Genomic DNA, 27,113 nt, shown 5'->3' with positions numbered 1-27,113 from the left:
TGAAAGTTTCGCACATAGCTTTCATCAAGTCGCTGTTGAGGTTGGAGCCATTATCAATAATGATTGACTCTGGAATTCCGAATCAACAAACAATGCGATCGCGGACAAATTCTGCCACGAATTTCTTAGTCACTACTTTGTAAGATGCTGCTTTGACCCATTTGGTGAAATAGTCGATGGCTACTAGGATGAACCTGTGTCCGTTGGAAGCGGCAGGCTCGATTGGTCCAATAACGTCCATTCCCCATGCGGCGAACGACCACGATGAGCTTGTAGCGGTGGTACCTTTATCATATCTGCAAAGAAGATACTCTGGGAAGGTACCTTTATCATATCCGCATGTATCTGACAGCGGTGGCATTTCCAGGCATACTGGATGCAGTCCGTTTCCATAGTCATCCAAAAGTAACCAGCCCAGAGTATCTTCTTTGCTAAGATAAAATCGTTCATATATGGACCGCAGGTCCCAGCATGAATTTCCTTTAGTGCCTGGATGCTTCCTTTGCGTCGACACATCTTAATAATCCTAAATCGGGAGTCCTCCTATATAGGATTCCTCCACTGTGAAAGAAGTTGTTGGACAATCTCCGAAGTGTGCGTTTCTGAGTAGGATTCGCAAGCTCCGGGTACTCTACTTTTGCCAAATATTACTTGATATCATGAAACCAAGGCTTTCCGTCTGCTTCCTCTTCAACCGTCGTAGGATTCCGCAATGTCTTCTCCTATGAATGATACCTCTTCATCAGGAAAATATATTTTTAGGGGTTCGTATCCTCCATCCACGGGGTTTTCAGCAAGGTGGTCTGCCAGTTCCTGTCCCTTGACCGCTTTCTTAGTTGCGTAAACAATGTCGAACTCACTCAACAGGATTTTCCACTTGGCTAGCTTAACAGTGGGCATGGGCTTCTGAAAGATGTACTTCAAGGGATCCATTCTCAATATGAGATATGTAGTATAGGCATAGAAGTAATGTCTCAGCTTCTGAGCTACCCAAGTCAAAGCATAATAGGTGTGTTCCAATAGAGAATACTGGGCCTCGTACGGGGTGAACTTCTTACTGAGATAATAAATGGCTTGCTCCTTCCTCCCTGTTTCATCGTACTGCCCCAGGACGCAGCCAAAAGCTCCATCTAACACTGCAAGGTAGAGTAATAAGGGTCTACCTGGCTCGGGCGGGACTAAGACTGGTGGTGTTGACATGTACTCTTTGATTTTGTCGAAGGCCTTTTGGCAGTCATCAGTCCATTTGGTGGCGGAGTCCTTCTTTAACATCTTAAAGATTGGCTCACAGATAACTGTAGACTGTGCTATGAATCGGCTGATGTAGTTAAGCCTTCCCAAGAAACTCATCACATCCTTCTTGTTCCTTGGCGGTGGTAATTCTTGAATGGCTTAGACTTTCGATGCATCCAGTTCTATTCTTCGGTGGCTCACAATAAACCCATGCAATTTCCCAGCAGGAACCCCAAATGTGCACTTTGCGGGGTTTAGTTTCAGGTTGTATCTCCGCAGTCTATTGAAGAACTTCCTCAGTCTTCTATGTTGTCAGTGGCCTTCTTGGATTTGATAATAACATCATCCACATATACCTCTATCTCCTTGTGTATCATATCATGGAAGATGGTAGTCATGGTCCTCATGTAGGTGGCCCCTGCATTCTTCAGGCCGAATGGCATCATCTTGTAAGAGTAAACTCCCCATGGCATAATGAAAGCTGTTTTCTCAGCATCTTCCTCATCCATCCAGATCAATGATAACCAGCGAAGCAATCTACGAATGACTGTAGCTCATGCTTGGCGCAATTGTCGATCAGGATGTGTATATTTGACAAAGGGAAGTCGTCTTTCGGACTGGCCCGTTTGAGATCCCGGTAGTCGACACAGACTCTAACCTTCCCATCCTTCTTTGGCACTGGCACAATGTTGGCTAACCATGTTGGGTATTCTACTACCCTGAGAACCTTGGCGTTGATCTGCTTGGTGACTTCTTCCTTGATTTTCAAACTCACATCAGGCTTGAACTTTCTGAGATTTTGCTTTATCGGTGGACACATTGGATTGGTTGGCAGTTTGTGAGCCACAATAGACGTACTCAGACCAGTCATGTCATCATACGACCAGGCGAATATGTCCTCATACTCCTTTAGAAATTTTGTGTATTCTTTCTTCTCCGATGGCGATAGGTGAATGCTGATTCGTGTTTCCTTGACGTTTTCTGCATCTCCCAGGTTGACAATTTCGGTCTCGTCCAGGTTGGACTTAGCTCTATTCTCAAAGTTCTCAACTTCTTTGACAATCTCGTCAGGTATGTCATCTTCCTCTGAATCTATGTCCGTTTGTTGCGTTGTCTCATTGTATGCCACAGTCATTGGTTCATCAAGACAAGTAATAGTAATGATGTATTAGTAAAGCAAGGAGAGAAAATGATAGCAATAAATATTAATTCATAAGAAAAATCAAAAATGCTTTTGATAAATTGAATAACTATTTTGAACATCGAAGATCTTAATGCGGGAATTGAAAAATGTGAAAAGAAAATAATTTAGTAAATAAAATAGTGAATAATGCTTGTTTTATCCTTGCTACCCCGAGGCTTGTCGGGCTTTGGTTGTCCTGATGGTCCAATTCTTAAGATGTGCCCCTCTGCTCACAGCCTGTATGGAAGGGCCTTCCTCCTCCTCCTCTTCGAGAATAACGCAACAGTTCATATTACTGTCCTCTAGAAACAAGTTCTTCAATGGTGCAAGTGCTTCTTCTTCATCTGACCCATAAATAATGTCGGCCTGTTGGAAGGTCTTCTCCAAATGCGGTATTGGCTGCTCTAGTGGGTAGTAAGGACAACACCATGGTGGTGACCAGCTATTGAACTCTTCCCATGTATATTCATATCCCAAACCGAAGGTAGTGCCATGTTTCTTGAGTTTTATGAGTTTAGAGATTCCTTGAAGGTTCTTGCAGAGCCCTTTGCCAGGTTCTACCCACTCCAACTCAGTATACTCTCGATTTTGCTATCCCACCATTTGTCTTTGTCGATAGCATTGACCCGCTCAATGTGGTGGTAACTTTCTCCACCCAGCTTCCTTCTTCCCTCGATCGCCGGAATGGTCTGGGGACTGTATATGGGGTTGCTACCGTCGCCGTGAATGATCACTTCCTGGTTATTCCATTCGAACTTTACTGCCTGATACAGTGTTGATGCTATGGCCCTAGCAGCATGAATCCATGGCCGTCCCAGCAGCAAGTTGTAAGAAGCTGGTACATCTATTATCTGGAAATCGACCTCGAACCAGGTTGGTCCCATCTGCAAGCATAGACAAATCTCACCAATAGTGGACCTCTGAGAACCATCGAAGGCTTTCATATTGATTGCTCCATCCTTTATCTCATGCGGCCCTTTGCCCAACTTCTTAATTGTTACCAACGGACGAATGTTACGACTGGAACCTCCATCGATCAAGATCCTGGTGATGAAATAATCTTCGCATTGCACGGTGATGTGCAGTGCTTTGTTGTGCCCCAGCCCTTCAGGTGGCAGCTCGTCCTCATAAAAGGTGATCTTATGGCTTTCCAGAACTTGTCCTACCATATTAGCCACTTCCCCGCTAGCGATGTTACTTGGTACGTACGCTTCATTTAGCACCTTTAACAAAGCATTCTTGTGCGTCTCAGAATTTTGCAGCAAAAAGAGAATGGATATTTGTGCTGGCGTCTTCTTTAACTGGTCGATGATCGAATATTCCTTGGCCTGTATTTTCCTCCAAAGGTCGTCCGAACCTGTCTCAATGAGGGGCGGCCGGTTGGAGGCCTGCTTGCTTGATTCAGCCAGATGTTCAGGGGTATAGACTCTACCAGTTGTTGTCATACCCTGTGCTGCGTCAGTTTCTTCAATCTTGACCTTGCCCTTCCTTCTCGCCTCGGCTGTATAGTCCCAGGGTACAACATTTGTATAGAATGATGGCATGGTTGACATCGCCACTGGGATCGGCGCGGCTATCCTCACTTCGAATTGAACATGTGCCTTGGGTGGCAAGACTGCAACCTCAAATGGTGCGGGTGCATTTGCCGGAGACACGAATTCAACCTCAATTGGTGCCGGTGTCTTTGCGGATGGCGCTGCTTCAAACTCAAGAGGTATAGACATATTCACCTCAGCGTCCTCAGACGGCTGGATCTGGACTATGATCGGATTGAGAGTAATTGCCGGTTTCTTTGGGTCATCACCTTCTGCGATCAACCCGATTGATCCCTCGGGATCCCAGTCATCTTCTACTTCAATCATGTAGATACCTCCACCCTTATGGTCTGGAAGAGGATTGTTGCAGACGTTTGGAGTGGGTTCCTTTGCCACAATGATCTTGTTATCAAATAGAGATTGTATCTTGTCTTTCAAAGAGCGGCATTCATCGATGGTGTGCCCTTTCATGCTGGAGTGGTATGCACAGGACTTGTTTGGGTTAACCCATTGAGAAGGATTCTCAAGGGTTGCAGCAGGGATGGGGGTGACATAACCAGCAGCTTTGAGCTTCTCATACAGCTGGTCAATGGGCTCAGCGATGGCGGTATATTGTTTTGGAGGTTTGCGATCAAAATTAGGTCGAGGTCTAGGGAAATTTTAGCGTGTAGGGGGTGATTGATAATGGGATGGTTGAGAATTATAAGTGTGGTAGACATGAGTGGGTTGGGATTATCTAGGTGAAGTAGGTTGATATGCAGGGGGTGGAGATGATTGATAAGTTGGTGGCGGAGCTTGGTACGAGGGTGAGGGTGCTTGGTAATTCGGGGTTGGCTGGTATGTGAGTGGAGGTGTTGGGTAAGTTTGGTATTTGAGGGGAGACTTGGTCCTTTGTGAAACCATCACGGCCCCCACGTCCCTTTTTTTGGACATACCACCGGACTGTAAAGCCTTATTTGTGTCTTGCAAAGGCTTCGAAATTTGTAACCATACCACTTTTAATACCCTCTTAAATTCTTTCACCTAATTTGATAATGTCGGAGAACTTGTGGTTCTCAATCATCATCAGCCGTTCATAGTACTGTGGGTCCTGAGCCCGGACAAAGAACTTGTTCATTTGCTCCTCTTCTAAGACGGGTCTGACCTTAGCAGCTTTGGACCTCCAGCGAGTAGCATACTTGCAAAACGTCTCCGTGGGCTTCTTCTTCAAATTCTGGATATAGAACACGTCTGGTGCGTTCTCTGTATAAACCTGAACCTGTCCATAAAGTCAGATGCCATGCCCTACCCAGCTTGACCACTTCTTGGGATCTTGGCTGATGTACCAAGATAGTGCATCTCCTTTCAAACTCCTCATGAACAACTTCATGCGGATCCTTTCATCCTTCCCTACTCCAACCAGCTTGTTGCAATATGTCCTCAAATGGACCCTTGGGTCACCCGTACCATCAAACATTTCGAACTTAGGAGGTTTGTACCCCTCAGGCTGTATGCAAAGGTCCTCATAGTTCAGCCCCTCGATTCCTTTGCTTCCCTCAACGCCCTGAATCCGGCTGGTTAGTTTCTTAAGTTCCTCGGCCAAGTTCCTAATAAGGAGATCCTTTTCATCAGACTTTGGTGTGCATGAGATAGGTTGGGTGGCGTGTGGCATGGTCTCCATGTAGATAGGAGTGTTATGGTGGCCTGGTGCATGGGTGTGGAAATGGTCGTTTGTGGAGTTCTAAGGCTCTGGGATGAGTAGTGGGGTGTTGTTTGGGGTATGGCAGGTCTTACATTGGTTCTTTGGTGGAGCAGCGTGATGGTGAGGTGCGGGATGATTCTGCTGTTTTGGGATATTTTGAGGAGGTGTAGGTTTTTTAACATTGGGGAAGTTGATATCTGGGGTGTTGAGGGAAAATGATAGGTTTTCCAGATTTCGAACCTGATCGAGCTCTTCCTGGAATTTCAACAGTTTCTGTTGAAGTTGTGACACATTCTTGTTAGGAACCCGAATACCCTGGCCATCAGTGGCCTCTACCCGTTAAGCCGTGTTCTCCTTCCTGGTGTTGTTTAAATCTTCCATTTTATTCTTGCCTTTGTTCTTGCCTTTAGAGGGACTAAGAGGAGGAGTGGGTGGAGGGCCCCTGGATCCTGTGAAATAAGATAATGATGCTAGAGTGCACGAACTAACCTTTGGTGGGGGGAATAATAAAACAAAAGGTAATCAAGTCAGTTAGGATTATAAAAAGTATTGCAATATTTAAACACATAGTGCGGGAATGTAAAGCGTGTCCTAATTTGAGAACCTCTTTGTGCCTGAGGTAGGCCTAGCGACAAATAGACTTGGAGAACTTGTAATGCTAAATGCCTCATTTTATTGATAAAGATAGGTGAATCCCAAAACGACACTAAATAAGCGAGAAATAAAAGTCACTAATGGCCATTGGCCTTATTACATTCTTAAAGTAAATTCCTATCTATTTGGTCCCAGAAGGACTTTCCCCAGATTCGACATCCTTGGCTCCGTCGAATAGCTTCCCCAATTCGCGAAGTCCCAGCAACAGGTATGCTCTGGCTAGATATCCACCTTCGGTCCCTTTAGCCTTTTGACAGTCTTCAACCCTTTTGAGAAATTTTCCCTCCAGTTCTACTATGCCTCGCTCCAAGTATCCTAGCCTTTTGTTGGCACTGATAGCCATGTCTTTCCATTCCTCAATCAGCTTCTTGTTGGACTCTTATATCTCGCGGTGTTCGCTCTCACATTCACGGATCCTTTTGCGCAGCTGGTTGTACTTGACTTGTGCCTCGGCCTTCTCATCTATAATTCTATGGCCTCGAACGAACCCTGGCTGGCCCAGACTATACCGATTGTCTTCCAACCAACCAGAATAGAAAGGGGTACAACCGACATGATATATGTCTGGCTCGATGGTGTCTTTCTCCATTACGATCTTGCAGTGCCACATGTGCCGGGCTTTGCACTTGCGGGGACTATCATCATTTTGGAAGTCAGCTCGAAGATGGCTCATTTTGTCGACCCTAGGTATAACTTGCTTCTTACCTGCTTGCCTCATAACTCGAAGAGGGACGTAAGGGTATGTTCCTCTTAGACCAATCAGTATCAGGAAAGGTACATCTCTGGATCGGGCGATGAGCTCTTCTGTTGGAAACCACTCAAACATCCATTGAACCCGTTCTTCAGTCAGATCATCAAAGAGCTCAACCCATTCTTTGGCATTCTCAGGCTGAGCGAACATGTCGGGGATGTAATTCATTCGCTTTGGATGGTGAAAAGTGATGTGATCGCCCCAAGCCCTTCGCCAAATTTCTTGTCGGTATTTGCCCTTTTGGAGATGTTCCATGAGCCAAAGCTGAAGTAGTAGATTGCAGCCTTCGAAGTGTCTCGCTCCTCGTTGACACTTCTCTAAGGCTCAATCTATGTCTGCAATGATCATGGGTACAATGCTGAATGTCTGCCCACCAATCCCCTCCATTAGGGTCTTGGTTACCATAGCCAGCCTAGTATGGATTCTCCCTTTCTTCATTGGAAACACGATCAGACCCAGGAAGCAAAACATGAAGACGAATACCCTACGATGGATATGTCCCAAGGACGTGATGGCAAACTTGTCATGGTAGGTACGGTATGATTTGCTATGACCGTACCTTTCATACAGGTAGTCAAAAGGGATGTACGATTCCTTTAGGCATACCAATTCTACATTTTTCTTCAAACCCATCACTTTTAGGAAACCCTTGCCTGTGCGGTTCTCAGGCATTAGCAAACCCGGGGTTTCCCACACTAGACCGTCCAGTCCTCCTATCTCCTCTAGCAAAGGTGTCATCTCGATGTTCCCAAAGCGGAACACGGCCCTTTCACAATCCCAAAATAAGGTAGCAGCTTCTATTATCATGTTGTTAGGCTGGATCTCCAGGAGGAATGGTAGATTACCCAGATATTTTCTGATGAGGGTTTTGTCATTAGAATGTAAATCTTCCCACCAACTTAGCAATCTTGGGTGAATGTTGGTGACCATGCCGAATCTGGGGACTTCGTGCCTCATATTTCTGCAAGACAAACAAGGTTAGGCCCTTACCCCCACCAGACTCGACTATTTAACATCAACAATTAGCATGAAGCATTTAGTCACACCCAGTGGACTTTTGGACAAGGCTATTGTCACACCTCCTTTTTTACACACCTACCCTGAAGGATAAATGTATAAGGGAGTTTTTCCATTTAAAGTGACATTATTCGTAATGGGATTATTTATTTATTTTTAGAGTCGCCACTAGGGATAGGATGTGCTTTTGGTGTCCCAAGTCACCGGTTTAGCTTGAATCCCAAATCGAGGAAAATTTTGACTTCCCAGTTGGAGTCTGCGAACCAGAAATTCTTAATAAGGAATTCTGTTGACCCGAGGGAAGGTGTTAGGCACCCCCGGATCCCGTGGTTCTAGAACGGTCACTTAAATTATTATGAATGGCTAAAATCTGATTTTTATATATGTTCAAACCTATAGTGTACTTTTAGAATCATGTTACCGCTTTTAGTTAAAAAAAAATTTTAAAGACAGTGAACGTCGTTTAAAAATGTGTTTTTGGATTACGTCACATGAAATGCACCCGTATCCTTGACACATTCTTATTCAACGTTTTGGGGATTTGGATTTGGGTCGCATGAAATGCACACCCGTATTTAAGAAGGTAAAATTATTAAAAACGCGCCTAAAGTGGCTAACGCGTTATTATCTTTGCGGGAGGCCGTTAAATTCGCTAAACAGCATGCCCCGAATTCTAAGTAGTTTAATTAAGTATTTAATGAGGGCCCGCGATTTATGCGTTTTGTTTGGCGAGACTCATCTCATTTTTCTTTAAAGGCCAATATAAAGCAAACTACGATTTTCTATTAATTTGTCTCTAAAGGGCCCTAATTAATATACATTACTAATTGTTATTGAAAGTAATCAAGGAAAATGGGCCTCAAGTTCAAGTCCACATTTGAGCAAAAGGTAACACCTCTTAGCTCAAGTGTGCTACTTAACTCAAAGGCCCAAAGACCTATGTTGTCAAAATTAGTCCTCATCCAGGCCCTTGACTCCTGAAATTGATCCGATATAAACTAGACACAATCAGTTGCTTTGTTGAGCTGTTGCCAGCTTTGGGCTCAAATGCAAGTCCCATTAGCGAGCTGGGAAAACTGGAATTGGGCCAGCCTGTGCGTGATTGGGGCCCAAACGTGTGCAGTAGCAAGGAAAGGGAAACGGCAACCCAATTCGGTTAATTAACTATCAGATTATCTCTTTTATTGCATTATTAAGTTCCTACACATATTTGAAGCAGTAGCTACTGAAGTGTTCAGACTGAATTATTACTTGGATTCACAACGAAAGCGTGAAACAATCCTCAACTACTGTAAGTGAGATTCAAAGTGTGACAATTAGTACTGCACTTATAACAATCCAATACAAATAACTATAATGACTAACCAATTTCTAATGTAATCCAATTATACAGTACGTTTGGCAATTTTATGACTAACCAGTAGCTAATGTAGTGTAGTAGCTATTCAGTCCAGATATGGAATCCAATTATACAGTATTGTTATTCAAAAACAACAGGAGTCCTAATTTGTCAAATGCTAGTTNTTTCCATTTAAAGTGACATTTATTTCGTAATGGGTATTTATTTTATTTTATTTTTTAGAGTCGCCACTAGGGATAGGATGTGCTTTTGGTGTCCCAAGTCACCGGTTTAGCTTGAATCCCAAATCGAGGAAAATTTTGACTTCCCAGTTGGAGTCTGCGAACCAGAAATTCTTAATAAGGAATTCTGTTGACCCGAGGGAAGGTGTTAGGCACCCCCGGATCCCGCGGTTCTAGTACGGTCGCTTAAATTATTATAAATGGTTAAAATCTGATTTTTATACATGTTCAAATCTATAGTGCAATTTTAGAATTGTTTAATCGCTTTTAGTTAAAAAAAAAATTTAAGAAAGTGAACGTCGTTTAAAAACGTATTTTTGGATCACATCACATGAAATGCACCCGGATCCTCGACACATTCTTATTCAACGTTTTGGGACTTGGATTTGGGTTGTATGAAATGCACACCCGTATTTAGGAAGGTAAAATTATTAAGGGCGCGCCTAAAGCGACTAACGTGTTATTATCTTTGCGGGAGGCCGTGAAATTTGCTAAACGGCACGTCCCGAGTTCTAAATATTTTAATAAGTATTTAAAGAGGGCCACACAATTTATGAATTTTTATGTGGCATGGCGCACCTCATTTTATTTTAAGGCCAACCTAAAAGAACTATGATTTTCTATTAAGTATTGTATCTAAAGGTCCTAATAGATTGATATTACGAATTAATTATTATTAAAAGCAATAGAAGGTTCGGGCCTCAAGATTAGGTTCAAATTTGAACAAGAGCAATTCCTAATGTTGGAAATCCCTTAGTTCAAACCTGCCACCTAAATTGAAAACCCACAACTTATATTACAATTTGAATCAAGGGCCTTATCTAAGGCCCCTAGCCTACTGGGTTTCGAAATTGGCCCAAGGCAAAACAGGACAAAGGACTCCAGGGCCGTATAGTGCTGGGCTTGAAGATCAGCCCAAGTGGAGGATATTCCTGGAGGTCTGAAGGGCTGTCAAAATGCTTTAACGCAAAGGCCATACACTGTGGGCTTATTGTTACACAACTGGCCCAAATTTTAATAAGAGCCTGTTATGTTGGGGGTTCAGCATTTAATCTCAAATCAGTCCACCAATTTGTACTTATAAACTAGTTCATCCCATTGGGCTTTTTATCATATGACCAAGCCCAGGTCTCACAAGACACAAGCTGTCCAGTTTTACTTCATGAATAAGCCTAAATGCAATATCGATTTCAATTTGGCCTATTAAACACTTTGTTAACGAGTGGACAGTTATTCTAGTCGGAGATCCGTTAATTTTCAAATTAGGCAATCATGCACAATTCAAGTGATATGCATATTGACAACTAATAACCTGGAAATCTAACAGCCTGCGTTTTAACACATCTAAATTATGGACGGATAATTCAGAAGTAACTACTAATATCCTTTCTGATTTTTAACAAACTCCAGGAGAGGCCTTCAATGTTTTAGTAAAGGACATACATGCTGTCTCCAGATTTTAATCGAGCCAATACATTCTAACCGTTGTGATAAACTAAACTAATATCATCAAGTCACATCATGTTTTGAGTTTGACTAACACGAATTGAGCCTAACACTGTTCAATAGGGCATTCATATGGTTCTACAGCATGCAATAATTCGGTTAAAACACAGTCCACGCAGTCCTATCAATGTACGTGATATACTGTCCAAATGAATACAAAAGTGAATTGTATTTAAAGAAAGGTAAAGTACAGCTTGCACTTTAATTCTTCTTCCAATTTGATTATATATTGGACTCACATTCATAAGTCATTTGAGGCTGAAATAAGTAACTGGAATTTGAGGTAAAATAAAAAGTGAAGATCAGCCCAAACAACAGCAGCACAACAGGTACAATTCAGCAAGGGATCAACAACTTTAACAGAGAAGCCAGGAGCAAAATAGAGTGCAGCAAATTTCACAATCGAACTTCAAACTTCAATCGACCAAAAAACAAAACAGAGCTGAACTGAAAATGCAGGAACAGAATGCAGGAACAGCACTTTGAAAGTGAAATTCAGTTGCTAAACTGGATATGACAGTAGATCTATGGATTGTGAAGCTATTTTTGGTTGAATTTTCTAGGATTTCTCTCTAAGATCTAATGTTTCTACAACTCTACTATCTAGTTCTACCAGAATTGTTTTTGGATTTTCAGTAATGTTTTTGGTAGTTTGAATTTGAAATTTCCAGATTTCTCTAAGCTTCTAAGATTTGAATTTTTGAATCTTTTTTCAGATTTGGATCTCTAAAGTTTCTAGACCTTATGGGGAGTTTTTTGATTTCCCAACTTGTTAACCAAGGCAATGGGCATGCCTTTTTATAGACACAATTAGGGCAGCATTGAGATTTTCCTTTTGCACCCTTGCCCCCTCTTTTATTTTCAGTTTTTGCTTAGTTAGTTCTTTACTTGTTGGCTTGTTGCCCAAGTTACTACATTTAATTCCTGAATTTCAAATTAGAACCCTATCTAGAAGCTTCTAGGGAATTCTATTTTCAGTTACTACAAGATTCTCTACTTTGAAACACCTAAAATACGCTTTTATTTATTCTGAAATTACTGTTCTATTGTTAAGACTAGCCTAACCCTTCTAAACTAACCATGGTCAACCTAGCACTTCTGAAAATCATTCAGCTATAACCAAATAATCCTTAAAATTGAATTAATAATCCTATAACCTAAAGAACCTGATTTTAATCTAATCAATGTGAACCTTAAGGCTAAAGGTATCACTGACAAGCATCAAACTATCAATTGAAACAATTCAAAACAAAATAAAATATCATATAAATACAGTAGTACTCAAACAATCCCTGATTAATCAAATTAAACTAAGCCTATTCTTTAATCCTAAATCCAATAATCCAAATTAATCTACTCAGCAACACTAATCATGACTATGGATCAAAGAAAACAAAAAATCAGAAACTTAAACTAATAAAAAATACAAAACCTAGCATATTAATTTCTGCCACAAAAATAAAATAGAGCATGGGATTAATCAGAAAAACTAATGAAAGAAGGAAGAAGAGAAAAACTCACCTATGCGTGGTCAAACAAGGCTGGACTCCGATTCGAGCCTCAGAATAATGTTAATCGTTTGTTCTTCACCAAGAACAAACGAAAATCATTATTTCGTGACTCGAATCCAACACTAGACCCACGAAATTGGGGAAAAATCGAACGATTTGAACTTCTAGGGTTCTTCCGCCTCTACGATTTAAAATTCGAGCAATTCCGGTGATATTCGAAGGAAACCAGTTAGGGATTTGGAAAGAGGGAGGTGAGTAGAGTATAGGGTGTGATTTTGGGGAGGTTTGGGGGTGGCGCCGCCGTGCACGGCGGAGGCGGCGCCTAGGGTTTTAAAGATTCGAGACGTTTGGGTGATGTTTGAAAAAAATTGGAAACAGATATGGAACGGGGAGGAGGAAAGGAACACGGGGTGTGAATTTGGGATCGTTTGGAGACTCGCCGCCGGCGGAGGCGATTTCCGGCCGGCGGCGGACGGCGGAGGGATGGCGGTAGACGGTGGTGGATGGTGGTCTGTAATGGGGTGAGAGAACGATGGTTTTGGGGGTAGGGGTAGTTCAGACATATATATACTATAAACCTAGTTAGTTCTGGACCGTTGGATTGATGAGATCCAACGGTCATGATTCAAAGACTCTAAAACGGTGTCGTTTTGTCATCTGCTGGACCGGACTGGGTTGGGGTTTTGGCCCGGACCGGTGGGGACTGGGTTATGGATTGATTGGGCTTATGCCTTTGCATGAAACAATGGCCCAAATTGGCCAGCCTTTTTGTCTTTTATTTTAAATTCTTTTGTTTGTTTATTTTCTTATTTTCTCTTTTTTTTATTTGATTTTTTGTATTTTATTTTCTAATTTTATTAAATGTAAGATCTAGAATAAAGACCCATATGGATTCTAAAATTATACTAATTAAATTTCAAAATTAAACTAATTCCTAATTTTAAAAGAAAATTTAAGACAAATTCTAGAAATTAAAAGTAGAAATGCAAAGAACCATTTTTGTCATTTTCTTTATTTTTGTAATATTGAAATGCATACTATTTTGTATTTTTGGATTATATCAAGTAAAATGCACACAAAAATGCAAACAAGACACAGAATCATGCAATTTAATTCCTAAAAATTCAAATAATAAAGAAAAATCCTAATTCTAAGGAATTTTGTAGGAGTAGTTAAAGCGTGGCAAAATTCACGTGCTCACAGCTATCTTAAAAGATCATTATGTGGACAACATAACTGACCCGGCTAGGTTCGACCATGATGCATGCGCCATTTAAACAAAGTAAGGTTTCTATGGGGTTTTACACTGGTGCCCTTGAGCGGATAACTCAAGGGGGGAAGGCACGGAACTGTCGACTGCACCGCTGGTCGACTAGTTTTACGACAAATAAGTCTTTCCGAATTTAGGGGGTTAATGATATTGGAAGGGCACAACCACTCATCAAGCGTTGCTATAGTATTTGTTTGGCACGAGTGGAGTATGATGTTGAGCATGATTATGCAATAATTAAAAGCATGTTGACATGTATTTGCACGTTAAGAAAGCGATAAATACAGCAGTTTTATAATTTAAAGCAGTTATAAAGGAAGGAAACAAGAAAGATATGTCAGTTTTGCTTTTGAAGAAGAAATTAAACGCTTAAAGGAATTAAACAAATAATTGCACATAAGGGTGAGAGGGGTACAAATTCACAAAAAATGGTATGAAATGGTAAAGGACTAGATATCCCCAGCAGAGTCGCCATGCTGTCGCGCCCTCTTTTGTCTCGCGAAATCGAGTTTATGACGTTTTGGTTGGGACAACTCTTTCCTTTTGGAAAAGAGGTTTTCATTTTGAAGAGTCACCACCTAACGATTTAAGGTGCGTTAGGGCACCTATAGGGTTCATTTATAACTACGTTTGGTAACCAGAGACAGGGTAAGGGCTTGAAATTATCCTAAGGGAAAGGTGTTAGGCACTCCTCAGGATCCACCAATGTGGTTCCCGGCCAAAAAGATTTCGTGAATTTGTACAATTAGCAGATAAACAAGTATGGCTCAAATAGTAGGGGATTTGAGTTTAAATACATGGGTGTTTGAAAAGCAATTAATGACAGAGCAAGATTTTGAAAAGAATTACAATCTAAGCATACTTGGGAATGTAAGGGGGTATCCTAGGTTTGTTTATAATATGGATCACATCAATGCAATACCCGGTATGACACTCCTCAAAGAGGGGCACACGTGGTATTAACGCACCGGTCATCATATCCATATCTACCCTTTCTCGCCCCGTGAAGGTAATTAAAGCGAGGATTGGTCTCGACCCCTATTGCATGCTGTTACCCGTCAATTCCTATCAGTCCCGGAGGAATTTAGGACTCCTATCATATAAAAGGGGGTTATAGGCAGACCCTCAAGTTTAAAGGTAAAATACTAAAGCGACATATAATAAACAAGGAGGACTTCAATTAAGGGGAGCATGGAAGACAAATGAAAGGCTCAGATATACCTCCACACACAGTACCCATAAAACTCATACATAATTAAGATCTAAATTCAGATCCTAAACATGGTATCTAAGTGATAACAGCAGAGTTAGATTTATTATATGACTCAGAGAAGAAGTCCCAATCAAGCTTGCCTACTGATTTTAACATGCTGACAGTTAAACATTAATCACAAAGACAGTTCTGGTTTTTATTTTAAAGTTGATTACCTAAGGCTTGCCTGAGCGTAAAATAATATGTAGTAGTTACCAGAATTATAAAAGAATAGTTTGGAAGTTATTTTACCTAAAGCATGTTGTTCTAAATGTTGCAAAGACATGCAGGGATTGTGACCAGTTTCACTTAAACCGGATAATCAAACATGAGACTGTTTTATGTCCTTTTTTCATGCATCAGTAGTTTAACTAGGTATAACTGAGCGAGTTTCAACAAGATCCTAAAACGGGGATCTAACGTGCACATATGAAAATGCAGAATGATTGCAGAAATCCTAAAGCATGATTTCTAAATGCCCAAAGAATTACAGCATGACTTCAAGACGTGAAGGAGCAACAGTTTTACATTGACGTTGTTATTTAGCCTAAAGCAGGATTTCTAAGTGGTAAAGTGATGCCAAATGAGATGCTGAAACGGTAAACCTAAGAACATGGTATCTAATGCATGACATGCTTTGAATGGGTTGATCTTAAACATGGATTCTAATGCACATATAGGAAATGTGATCCTAAGACGTGGTTTCTACCCATTGACGTTGATAGCTGATCACGCCCAACTCTAGTCCTAAAAAGGATAAGCGGTCGCTGCAAATATAATCCGGTCTGAAAGTCCGGAGTCGAATCCCACAGAGAACCAAGGCTTAGCTGTATATGTTTAATATCACCAAGAAGACAAGATTGAAAATAAATAAACAGCTGAAAACTAACTATGCTTGAATTGTAAACAATTAGAATAAAGGTCTAAGGTAATGGTTTCCCCCGTTGTTGATTTCCTTGGTTGTATGTTTCTTATAGCGTTGACTTAGTTGCCTCTATCAATCATGAACTCTCCAGCTATCATAAATCTCTCTCAAGCAATTATGATAATTTACTAGACGCACTCTATCAAGCTACGCTAGCTAGATTCGCATTACAGTTCACTTAGATCACACCCGAGGTATCGTTATCTCTAATCCAACCTCTAAACCCTCGGTTATGACTCTCGCCTATACTCCGGGAGTGATGTTGTTCAAACAACTACCTAAATATGCACTCTCTCTCAAGCAGATACATAATAAATAGGAACGGCTAATTGAGGATCCTTTCAATTAACCACAATCAAAACATAGTTGAAGAAATAGAGATTAAACTAATTCAAATCTATATTACTTATAACAACCAATTCATCCCCAACGGGTTTCACTAAAACCTTAGATTAGAAAAGTTAGCTACTCATGAAAATAACAAAAATCACAAAAGAATTCATATTCAAAGGTAAAAGCACAAAGAAGAAGATTAAAGATTGATGCCCAATGATCCTCCTTGCCTCTTGCCCTTCCTTCTGATGTTTTTCACTTCCAAAAATCATTCTCTCTCGCTCTTGGCCGGCCTCCCTCGTTTAATATAGGGTTTAGGGCTTAAAATCCCGTGTTTTGCACTTTAGTCCCTGAAATTTACGCGTCCTGCCGCGGTCCCACCACGGTTACGCCAGGACCGCCGCCAGAATGGTCCTCTGAATCTTTGGTAATGTTCTATCGTGGTCCTACCGTAACTGCGGTTTTTTACCCTGTTCCGTTTGGAATTTGGAAAAACGTAAAACATGAAAGTTGTATCCCTTTGAGTTAGCTTTCCAACCATATATTGTGGAGTCCAAATGGAGTTTGAGCAAAAAGTTATGTGCATTTTACTAGACAGTGCGCAATATGCCTCATCGAGTCTTCGTTTGTTCTCAACTATCAAATTTGACCCCCGAACACGATCCCGGCTTAATTCCTTGAGCTTTTACTCAGACTTCAAAGCTTCAAATTGCTTAAATTCATTCCATAACATCTATATAGCTCGGAATCACACCTACAAGGCATAAAACACACAATTAGTGCAAAATACTAGCGATTAAAGCGCAAACTCAATTAAAGTGCAGTAAATTAGAGTGTAATAAGCGACTAAAATACGTAATTATAGCCTATCATCAAAACCCCACACTTAAACCATTGCTCATCCTCGAGCAATCAAACTACACTTTTTTTTATAGATACGACCTTTTTAAACAATTCTCCTAACTCATCACACCAAGAGTATTTAAAATAGACTAAGCACAAAAGCGTAACATCTTCACCTCAAGATTTGACTCACAAGTGCCACGCATTATTCACAACTCACCTACTTACTCTAACATAGAGTTCACTGACATTACCTTTCCTTCATGAATCAAGTGCCCTCACACAATACAAGAGAGTAGTTCCACATAATAAAATTTAAGAACACTTAGAAACTCAAGATAGAAAGAATTCACTCACTCTCAGAAATAACATTCATATGCCACAAACGATGCACCATAATCTTGCCCGTAGTGTACTACTCCACTAATCGAGCTCATTCAATCTTGGATCAATTAGGACTTATTTGGTTGTAATGTAGGCTACGGGACGGGTATGATACATTTAGATATAAGAGTGACTACACCTCCCTAAGCATTTTAATACATACATTTTAACATTTAAACCCCATACTTATGTCAAACCAAAATTCCACCTTCACATCAATGTAAATTACCCCATTCTTCTTTAAACACACTTACGTCAAGAGCCACCACTTATCAAGAAATTTTTTTTTTCACAACAATCCAACTATATTTTTTTTCAATTCAAGTGGCTCTTCCTTTTTCAAAACAGTGCGCCTTTCTCCTTATTCAATTAGTTCCACTCAAAAGCCAAACCAACCACCCCACACTTTAACTTTTATAAAGTTCATAACAATTCAAGTGCTCATGAGAGGTGAAAAGGTTCAAATAGATGGTTAATTCAAACAAATGGGTAAGGCTTGTAACGTGGTTGCCAAAGAAAAAGGATTATAGGCTCAAGGAGGTTAACTACGATACATAACAATTAGTTGGGTAAAATATACATATCTGGCTCAACAAGAAAACGCCTATATCACTTCCAAGACTGAACAACACTACTATTTCGCTTTGCAAACACACGGGGCAAGTTCTAGACATCAAATGCAATGCACAGAATATAACAAATCCTTACACACACATGGCACATAACTCACTCAGGATTGGTTTCATCAAGACACTCTAGTCAAAGCAGTTAAGCAGATTTAAAATCATACAATTTAAGGTACTTATACAAGAGTCAAAAACTGAGCCTAAGCGTCACAGCCAAAGTACTCACTATTCTCAAGGCATAACCAAGTCAAGAGATATTGCTTCAATTCAAAACACAACACAATGGCTCCTATTCCTAAAAAAAAACTAACTACACCCGGTTCAAATAAAGTCCTTGGAAAAGAACCACGGCACAAAGAAAAACCAAGGGGGAATTATTACACTACCTACAAAGAAAATCTTTTTGTTTTTTTTCTTTAGACTTAAATCCCTCAAGAAAATTGTCTAATAGATCTATCGTCGGGAAAAGTCCAATCTTTTAAAAAAAACTATTTAATTAAACTAATACAACTAAAGTAGCATAAAAAGTCACCCAGACAATCTCATCACCCCACACTTAAAATTGTGCATTGTCCCCAATGCACACCATAACTAATAGAAGGGTAAAAGAGACTCCCTAGTAGGCCAAAGGCCGAAGCACTAACAACTCATGGGGTACTCAGACTTCTCCCAAGCTTGATCCTTAGTGCGGGTACCTCACACTTAGTTCCAGCCATTTGGTTTGCTATTGCATCCTTCCAATACCTTTGCTTTCCATTCTCCTAAAAAAATAAAAAATTGACACTACAAAAATAATACAATTAAAAAACAATAAAAAATAAATAAAAGAAAGCAATAAAGCTGGGTTGCCTCCCAATAAGCGCTTGATTTAACGTCGCGGCACGACGCGAATCACTTTTTGCCTCCACCTCGAGCTTATGAATTGAACCCCCAATTTTGATTCAAGCTTATGATTATGGTTATGGGGCGGTGGAACGAATCTAACTGGCCCAAGGAAATAATGTAGTATTCTGCATTCCTTGGCCTTAGTATAAGGTATGTAATCCTGACTTTCTGGCAAGAAGAATTCCAGAATATATGCACCTTGTTCCTCATTCCTTGACTTCTCAATCGGCTCGGATGACTCTATTTTCATATCGTCATCCAAGCACAATGTAGAAAAATATTTGGAGTGAGGACCAATGCGCTCACACACATGAACTTCAGGACTTTCAGCATCCTCAACATCAATGATACTAGTGTCAACAAAATTTGTATCCTCAATGTCCTTGGCTGACTCTAGTCTCACTTCTTCAACATTGACATCCTCAAATTGTAGTTGGCTAGGTTGTTGATGTTCTACTCTGACCTCCCCAATTAACACCTCAAATTTATGCTCTTCTTGGCTGCTATCCTCAATATTGGCTTGTTGAGCATTAAAAGCTCCAACCACTTGACTCAATTGAGCCTCCAACTTGCGAATAGTTGCCTCTTGCCTTTCTATGTGCAATTGATTCTCATTGTTTTGTTCCAGAAGGCACTTTAGCATATCCTTGATCTCCTTCAAGTCCGCATTCCCAGGTTCTTTGTTCCTATTAACTTCACAAGAAAAGGTAGAACCATCATAGTAAGGGGTTGGGGCAAACTAAAAAATATAAGCACAACCATGAAGGTGATCATTTTTACCACCACACACATCACACACATTCCACAAAAAAAAGATTGAGTTGGTGCACATAACTCGCTCTTAGGAACGTTTTGAATATTTTGCCACGGGTGATTTCCTTCACAATATGTATGGAGATCAATAGTAGAATTATCTACACCTAAATTCCCATAATTCCAAGATGTCATGTTTCTCAAATCAATAGTTAAAAAAAATTACCAAGAAAAAAAACAAAAAAAAATAAAAGTTCAAACTTGAACCCTAGCAATATATACAGCTACAACTACACCGTTAGTTCCCCGGCAACGGCGCCAAAATTTGATCACGCCCAACTCTAGTCCTAAAAAGGATAAGCGGTCGCTGCAAATATAATCCGGTCTGAAAGTCCGGAGTCGAATCCCACAGAGAACTAAGGCTTAGCTATATATGTTTAACATCACCAAGAAGACAAGATTGAAAATAAATAAACAGCTGAAAACTAACTATGCTTGAATTGTAAACAATTAGAATAAAGGTCTAAGGTAATGGTTTCCCCCGTTGTTGATTTCCTTGGTTGTATGTTTCTTATAGCGTTGACTTAGTTGCCTCTATCAATCATGAACTCTCCAGTTATCATAAATCTCTCTCAAGAAATTATGATAATTTACTAGACGCACTCTCTCAAGCTACGCTAGCTAGATTCGCATTACAGTTCACTTAGATCGCACCCGAGGTATCGTTATCTCTAATCCAACCTCTAAACCCTCGGTTATGACTCTCGCCTATACTCCAGGAGTGATGTTGTTCAAACAACTACCCAAATATGCACTCTCTCTCAAGCAGATACATAATAAATAGGAACGACTAATTGAGGATCCTTTCAATTAACCACAATCAAAACATAGTTGAACAAATAGAGATTAAACTAATTCAAATCTATATTACTTATAACAACCAATTCATCCCCAACGGGTTTCACCAAAATCTTAGATTAAGGTTTTTAGCTACTCATGACAATGGGTAAATCAAATACTAAGAGATTCATAATCATGAATTGCAAGGAAATAAAGAAGAAAAGAAATAAAGATGTTTTAGGTGATCTCTCACAATTGTTTTTCTTGCCAAAGTACTCTCTAATAATGTTACATGCCTCCTTTGGGCGAGTTGTAGTATTTAAATAGGGTTTTGGGCTAAGAATTCCGGAATTTGCACTTCAGTCCCTTAAGTTCCCGTCGCCTGCCGCGGTCCTACCGCGCCCACGCTGGGACCGCGGCCAAACGGCCTCTCTGAATCTCCTCTGACAGCTCACCGCGGTCCTACCGTGCCCACGCTGGGACCGCGACAGTTCACCTCCAGGCCTCGTTTGTGTATTTCAAATGGTTCACTCGGCGACTTTGATATGATTGGCTTCTTTTTCTTCCATAAATGATACAAAACCACTCCATAGCCTTCTTCTAATGTATGTAACCTGAAAAACATAAAAAGCACTAATAAGAGCATTTTGCTATCACTTTTACAATAAAAACTCTACAAGAAAGTGGTTCTTTTGGGGCTTAACCATAGTTCAATTCACCTATTATCACCTGGCATCGCAATTGCGAGGAAGGGGCACTGGGCTGTGGTCGCAAATGCGAAGGCCCATTCTTCGCAAATGCGACTAGAAGTTCGCAAATGCGATGCTCTCCCAAATGGCCAGTGTTCGCAAATGCGAACAAAGACCTCGCATTTCCCATACCTGCAGGGTTCGCAAATGAGAACCCACCTTCGCATTTCCCACATCTGAGGCCTGCATATTTTATACTTAGCCGAATTTTTGAGTCATTTTAACATTCTTTCAAAACACAAACCTCTTTGGGCGATTTTCCAAGAACAAGACTTCTTCCAAATCATTTGTAAGTTGGTTTTTACTCATTTCTTTCAATCTTTAACATCATTTAACATGTTTTCAACTTAAAATCAAAGATTTTCATGGGTGAAATTGGGGGTTTTGGGTAGAACCTAGGTTTTTCAAAAATTGGGGATTTGGACCTCAATTTGAGGTCCGATTTCAAAACAAATTACATATTTGAGTTCGTGGGGGAATGGGTAACCGGGTTTTTTCGAACTTCGGGTTTTGACCACGTGGGCCCGGGGGCAGTTTTGAAATTTTTGGGAAAAACTTTGGAAAATTCATTTTTATGCATTCAAATTGATTCATTTAGTGTTTATTAAAGTAATTACGTAATTTATGGCTAGATTCGAGCGGATTGGAGGTTGAATCACGGGGTAAAGCCATAGTTGAGGCTTGAGTTGAGTTCAAGGCATCGAGGTAAGTGTTTGGTTTAACCCTAGCTTGAGGGAATAGAAGTTGAGTATTAATTGTAACTTGCTAATTGTCGAGTACGATGTATAGGCATGGTGACGAGTATCTATACATTGGTGTCTAGCATGATCGTGAGTCCTTATTTTGCGAATAATTTGGTTGTTGTTATGCCTTCCATGCTTAATTGATGACTTCTATATGTTGTAAAGATCTTGTGAAAGAAATTGTGATCTTTGAACTCCTTGGAGCATTGGCTCGGGTTGAAATACAAATTGTGAAGGTATATGAGATAAGTAAGTCCTTGGAGCATTGGCTCAAGTGATAATGTGAACTTTGAGATGAAAGTGATAGAAAGAGAAGAGTTAATGATTTATTCCCTTGCCGGGACGTTGTTGGTTATTGATGTTGTACCCTTGCCGGGTTTTTATTTGTTTGTTTGTGTACCCTTGCCGGGACTTCCATTCTTGTTTTATTATTGCCTTGCCCTTGTTTGTGATTGTTGATTGGGTGAGGAAGAGTGTTAAAGCACGAAGGGTGATGCCGTGCATTGTTTGTTTCTTGTGAGGAAAGAGTGTAAAGCACGAAGGGTGATGCCGTGCATTATTTGCTTATTGTGAGGAAAAGAGAGTAAAGCACGAAGGGTGATACCGTGCCGCACGGCGTGCCATTCCGTGCCTATTCTATTGATTACATGTGAGGAATGAGAGTAAAAGCACGAAGGGTGATGCCGTGCACGTTTGTTTATATTATTGCTTGGTGAGGATGAGAGTAAAAGCACGAAGGGTGATGTCGTGCACTTGTTGATCTCCGTTCCTTATTGTTGTATGTGTTGTGCCTTCCCTTTGTATTAGTCAATTTATACTTGAAACTGTTATTTCCCCACATCATGCTTCCCCTCCCATATTGTTTTACTTGTCTTGTATTTCGATTTCGCTGTATATACATAATTGCACAGGTTTATCTGGAGTCTGGTCCTAGCCTCGTCACTACCTCGCCGGGGTTAGGCCAGACACTTACCAGCACATGGGGTCGGCTGTGGTGATACTACACTCTGTGCTATTTTACACAGATCTAGGTTTCGAGCAGTAGCAGCAGTAGTGTGGGAGCAGGCTTCATTTCAGCGAGACCCGAGGTAGCCTTGCAGGCGTCCGCAGGCCCGGCGTCTCCTCTATCATTTATTTTTATCTGTTATCTCATTGTAATCGGGACAGACAACTTATGTTCTCTTTTAGACGTTTGTATGTAGTATTCTTAGCAGTTCATGAGTACAGTGACACCAGTCTTGGGTAGAGGATTTTGTTGAACTTTCCGCGTTTTTATTCAGTTTTATAAAATGTTAAGACTTCCGCTTATTTCTGAATTTCGTTGCTTTTGTATTATTGTCGTAAATTGTTAAAATGGATTAGGGTATTAATGGACAAGTAAGTAAATTTGGCTTGCCTAGCTCTCTTTAGTAGGCCCCATCACGACTCCCGAGGGTGGGAAATCCGGGTCGTGACAAGTTGGTATCAGAGCTCTAGCTTACATAGGTCTCACAACTCACGGACAAGCTTAGTAGAGTCTGAGGGATCGGTACGGAGACGTCTGTATTTATCCCCCAGAGGCTACCGAGTTAGGAAAAGTTTCACATTTGTTCTTTCTTGTCGTGCGGTTTGGTTTCTCAATGCTAATTGAATTTCTACTCTGTTCTTTCGCAGATGGCGAGAACACGTGCTTCTTCATCTTCCGATCAGCAGTCCGAGCCCCAGACAGCTCCCGCTAGGGGCAAAGGGCGAGGGCGAGGCCGTGCTAGAGGCCGAGGTAGGGGCGGAGTTCAGCCCCGAGCAGCAGCACCAGTGGCGGAGCCTCAGGTTGGCATTGACGAGGAGGTTCCGACCCCAGCCCCAGCAGTTCCGGTGGGCCTAACTCAGGTCCCAGAGGGGTTTATTGCTACCCCAGTTCTTCAGGATGCTTTAGTCCGATTGGTGGGCCTCATGGAGAGCGTCACCCGAGCAGGTTTGCTTCCTGTAGCACCAGCCGTCTCTCAGGCTAGAGGAGGGGCCCAGACTCCTGCTACTCGTACTCCGGAGCAGGGAGTTCCCCCGATTCAGACTCCAGCAGTTCAGCCAGTTGGAGCAGCTCAGCCGGGTGTGGTAGCCCAGGCCGGTGATGGGGCAGCTATGTCTGCCGATGCTTTATGGAGATTGGATAGGTTCACCATGCTCTTCACTACTACTTTCAGCGGTGTATCTACCGAGGATCCTCAGGATTATTTGGACAGCTGCCACGAGGTTCTTCGGAACATGGGTATTGTTGAGTCTAATGGAGTGGACTTTGCTGCATTTCGCCTATCTGGATCCTCCAAGACTTGGTGGAGGATTTCTGTTTAGCTAGACCACCAGGGTCTCCAGCCTTGACCTGGGAGCAGTTCACGCATACATTTCTGGAGAAGTTTCTCCCTGTCACACAGCGTGAGGCCTATCAGAGGCAGTTTGAGCGTCTGTATCGGGGATCCATGTCAGTCACCCAGTACGAGACCAGGTTTATTGAGTTGGCTCGCCATGCTACTGTCATACTCCCCACTGAGAGGGAGAGGGTGAGACAATTTATTGATGGACCCATCCAGCTTATTCGTCTCCAGATGGATAGAGAGGCGGGGAGTGATATTACTTTTCAGGAGGCGGCCAATGTGGCCCGGAGGATCGAGATGGTATTGCCACAGGGGGTGGTCATAGAGCAGACAAGAGACCCCGTCAGTTAGGCCGATTCAGTGGTGCCTCATCTGGAGGCAGATATTCTTATGATAGGGGTCAGCCTTCTAGGTCTTTCCAGTCAGCCCTCCAGGTTTCTCAGGGTGCCCCAGGTGATCGTGGTTTCCGTGGGCATTATTCTAATCAGCATCCATTCAGTGCACCGCCAGCTCCTATCAGTGCGCCGCCGCTTCAGAGTTTCTGTGGTGGTCATTCAGGTCAACAGGGCCAGCAGACTCAGCAGCTTAGGACTTGTTACACGTGGTGACACGGGTCATATTGCCAGATTTTGCCCTCGAGCATCGAGCAGTTCTCAGCACCAGGGTTCTCGTGCCATGGTTCAGGCACCAGCTGCCCCCACAGCCCGCCCAGCCAGCTAGAGGTGGGGGTAGAGGTGCCAGAGGTGGAGGTAGAGGTCATAGAGGTGGAGCTCAGACCGCCAGAGGTGGAGGCCAGCCAGCAGCGGGTCGTCCTAGAGAGGTAGATCAGAGTGGTGGGGCCCAGCCCCGATGTTATGCTCTTCAGGCTAGGCCCGAGGCAGAGGCTTCAGATGCAGTCATTACAGGTACGGTTCTGGTTTGTGATAGAGATGCTTCAGTGTTGTTTGATCCGGGGTCTACGTATTCGTATGTGTCATCCTATTTTGCCCCGTATTTGATCATGCCTAGTGATGCATTGCGTATTCCTGTCTATGTGTCTACGCCAGTGGGTGATTCCATCGTGGTTGATCGAGTCCATCGCTCTTGTGTTGTGGTGATTGGGGGTCTGGAGACCCGTGTAGATCTGTTGCTTTTAGATATGGTCGACTTTGATATTATATTGGGGATGGACTGGTTATCACCCTATCACGCTATCTTGGACTGCTATGCCAAGACTGTGACCTTAGCTTTACCGGGTATGCCTCGCTTAGAGTGGAGAGGGACTCTAGGTCATTCTACCTGCAGTGTCATATCGTATGTGAAGGCTCGACGTATGGTCGAGAAGGGGTGTTTGGCTTATTTAGCTTATGTTCGGGATTCCAGTGCTGAGGTTCCCTCTATCGATTCTGTGCCCGTTGTTTGTGATTTCCCCGATGTTTTTCCTTCAGACCTGCCGGGTATGCCACCCAACAAGGATATAGATTTTTGCATTGATCTGGCTCCGGGCACTCAGCCCATTTCTATTTCGCCATATCGTATGGCCCCGCCGAAGTTGAAGGAGTTAAAAGAACAGTTGCAGGATTTGCTTGAGAAGGGTTTCATTAGGCCCACTATCTCACCTTGGGGTGCGACGGTGTTATTTGTCAAGAACAAGGATGGGTCAATGAGAATGTGTATTGATTACTGGCAATTGAACAAGGTAACGGTCAAGAATAAGTATCCACTGCCGAGGATTGATGATTTGTTCGACCAACTTCAGGGTGCCAGGGTATTTTCCAAGATTGACTTGCGATCTGGTTACCATCAGTTGAGGATTAGGGCATCCGATGTCCCTAAGACAGCCTTCTGCACTCGGTATGGTCATTATGAGTTCTTGGTTATGTCATTTAGGTTGACAAATGCCCCAGCAGCTTTCATAAACTTGATGAACCGAGTGTTCAGGCCTTATTTGGATTCATTCGTGATACTGTTCATTGATGATATATTGATATATTCCCGCAGCCAGGAGGAGCACGAGCAGCACCTTAGAGTGGTTCTTCAGACTCTGAGGGATAGTCAGTTATATGCGAAGTTCTCGAAGTGTGAATTCTGGTTGAGTTCAGTTGCATTTTTGGGTCATGTTGTATCAGCTGAGGGTATACAGGTGGACCCAAAGAAGATAGAGGCAGTCAAGAACTGGCCTAGACCAGCACCAGCTATAGAGATTCGGAGTTTCTTGGGGTTGGCAGGCTACTACAGACGGTTCGTGGAGGGATTTTCATCTATTGCAGCCCCGATGACCAGATTGACCCAGAAGGGTGCCCAGTTCAGATGGTCGGATGAGTGTGAGGTGAGCTTTCAGAAGCTCAAGACAGCTCTGACTACGGCACCGGTGTTGGTTTTGCCCACAGGTCCAGGGCCCTATACAGTCTATTGTGATGCTTCCCTTATTGGGCTTGGAGCAGTGCTGATGCAGGAGGGCAAGGTCATTGCCTATGCTTCGAGGCGGTTGAAGATCCACGAGAAGAGTTATCCGGTTCATGATTTGGAGTTAG

This window comes from Nicotiana attenuata, unplaced genomic scaffold (genome assembly GCF_001879085.1).
Source record: "Nicotiana attenuata strain UT unplaced genomic scaffold, NIATTr2, whole genome shotgun sequence".
Classification (NCBI taxonomy): Eukaryota; Viridiplantae; Streptophyta; class Magnoliopsida; order Solanales; family Solanaceae; genus Nicotiana; species Nicotiana attenuata.
The sequence above is the reverse complement of the archived record's forward strand: the minus strand, read 5'-3'. Positions refer to the sequence as shown.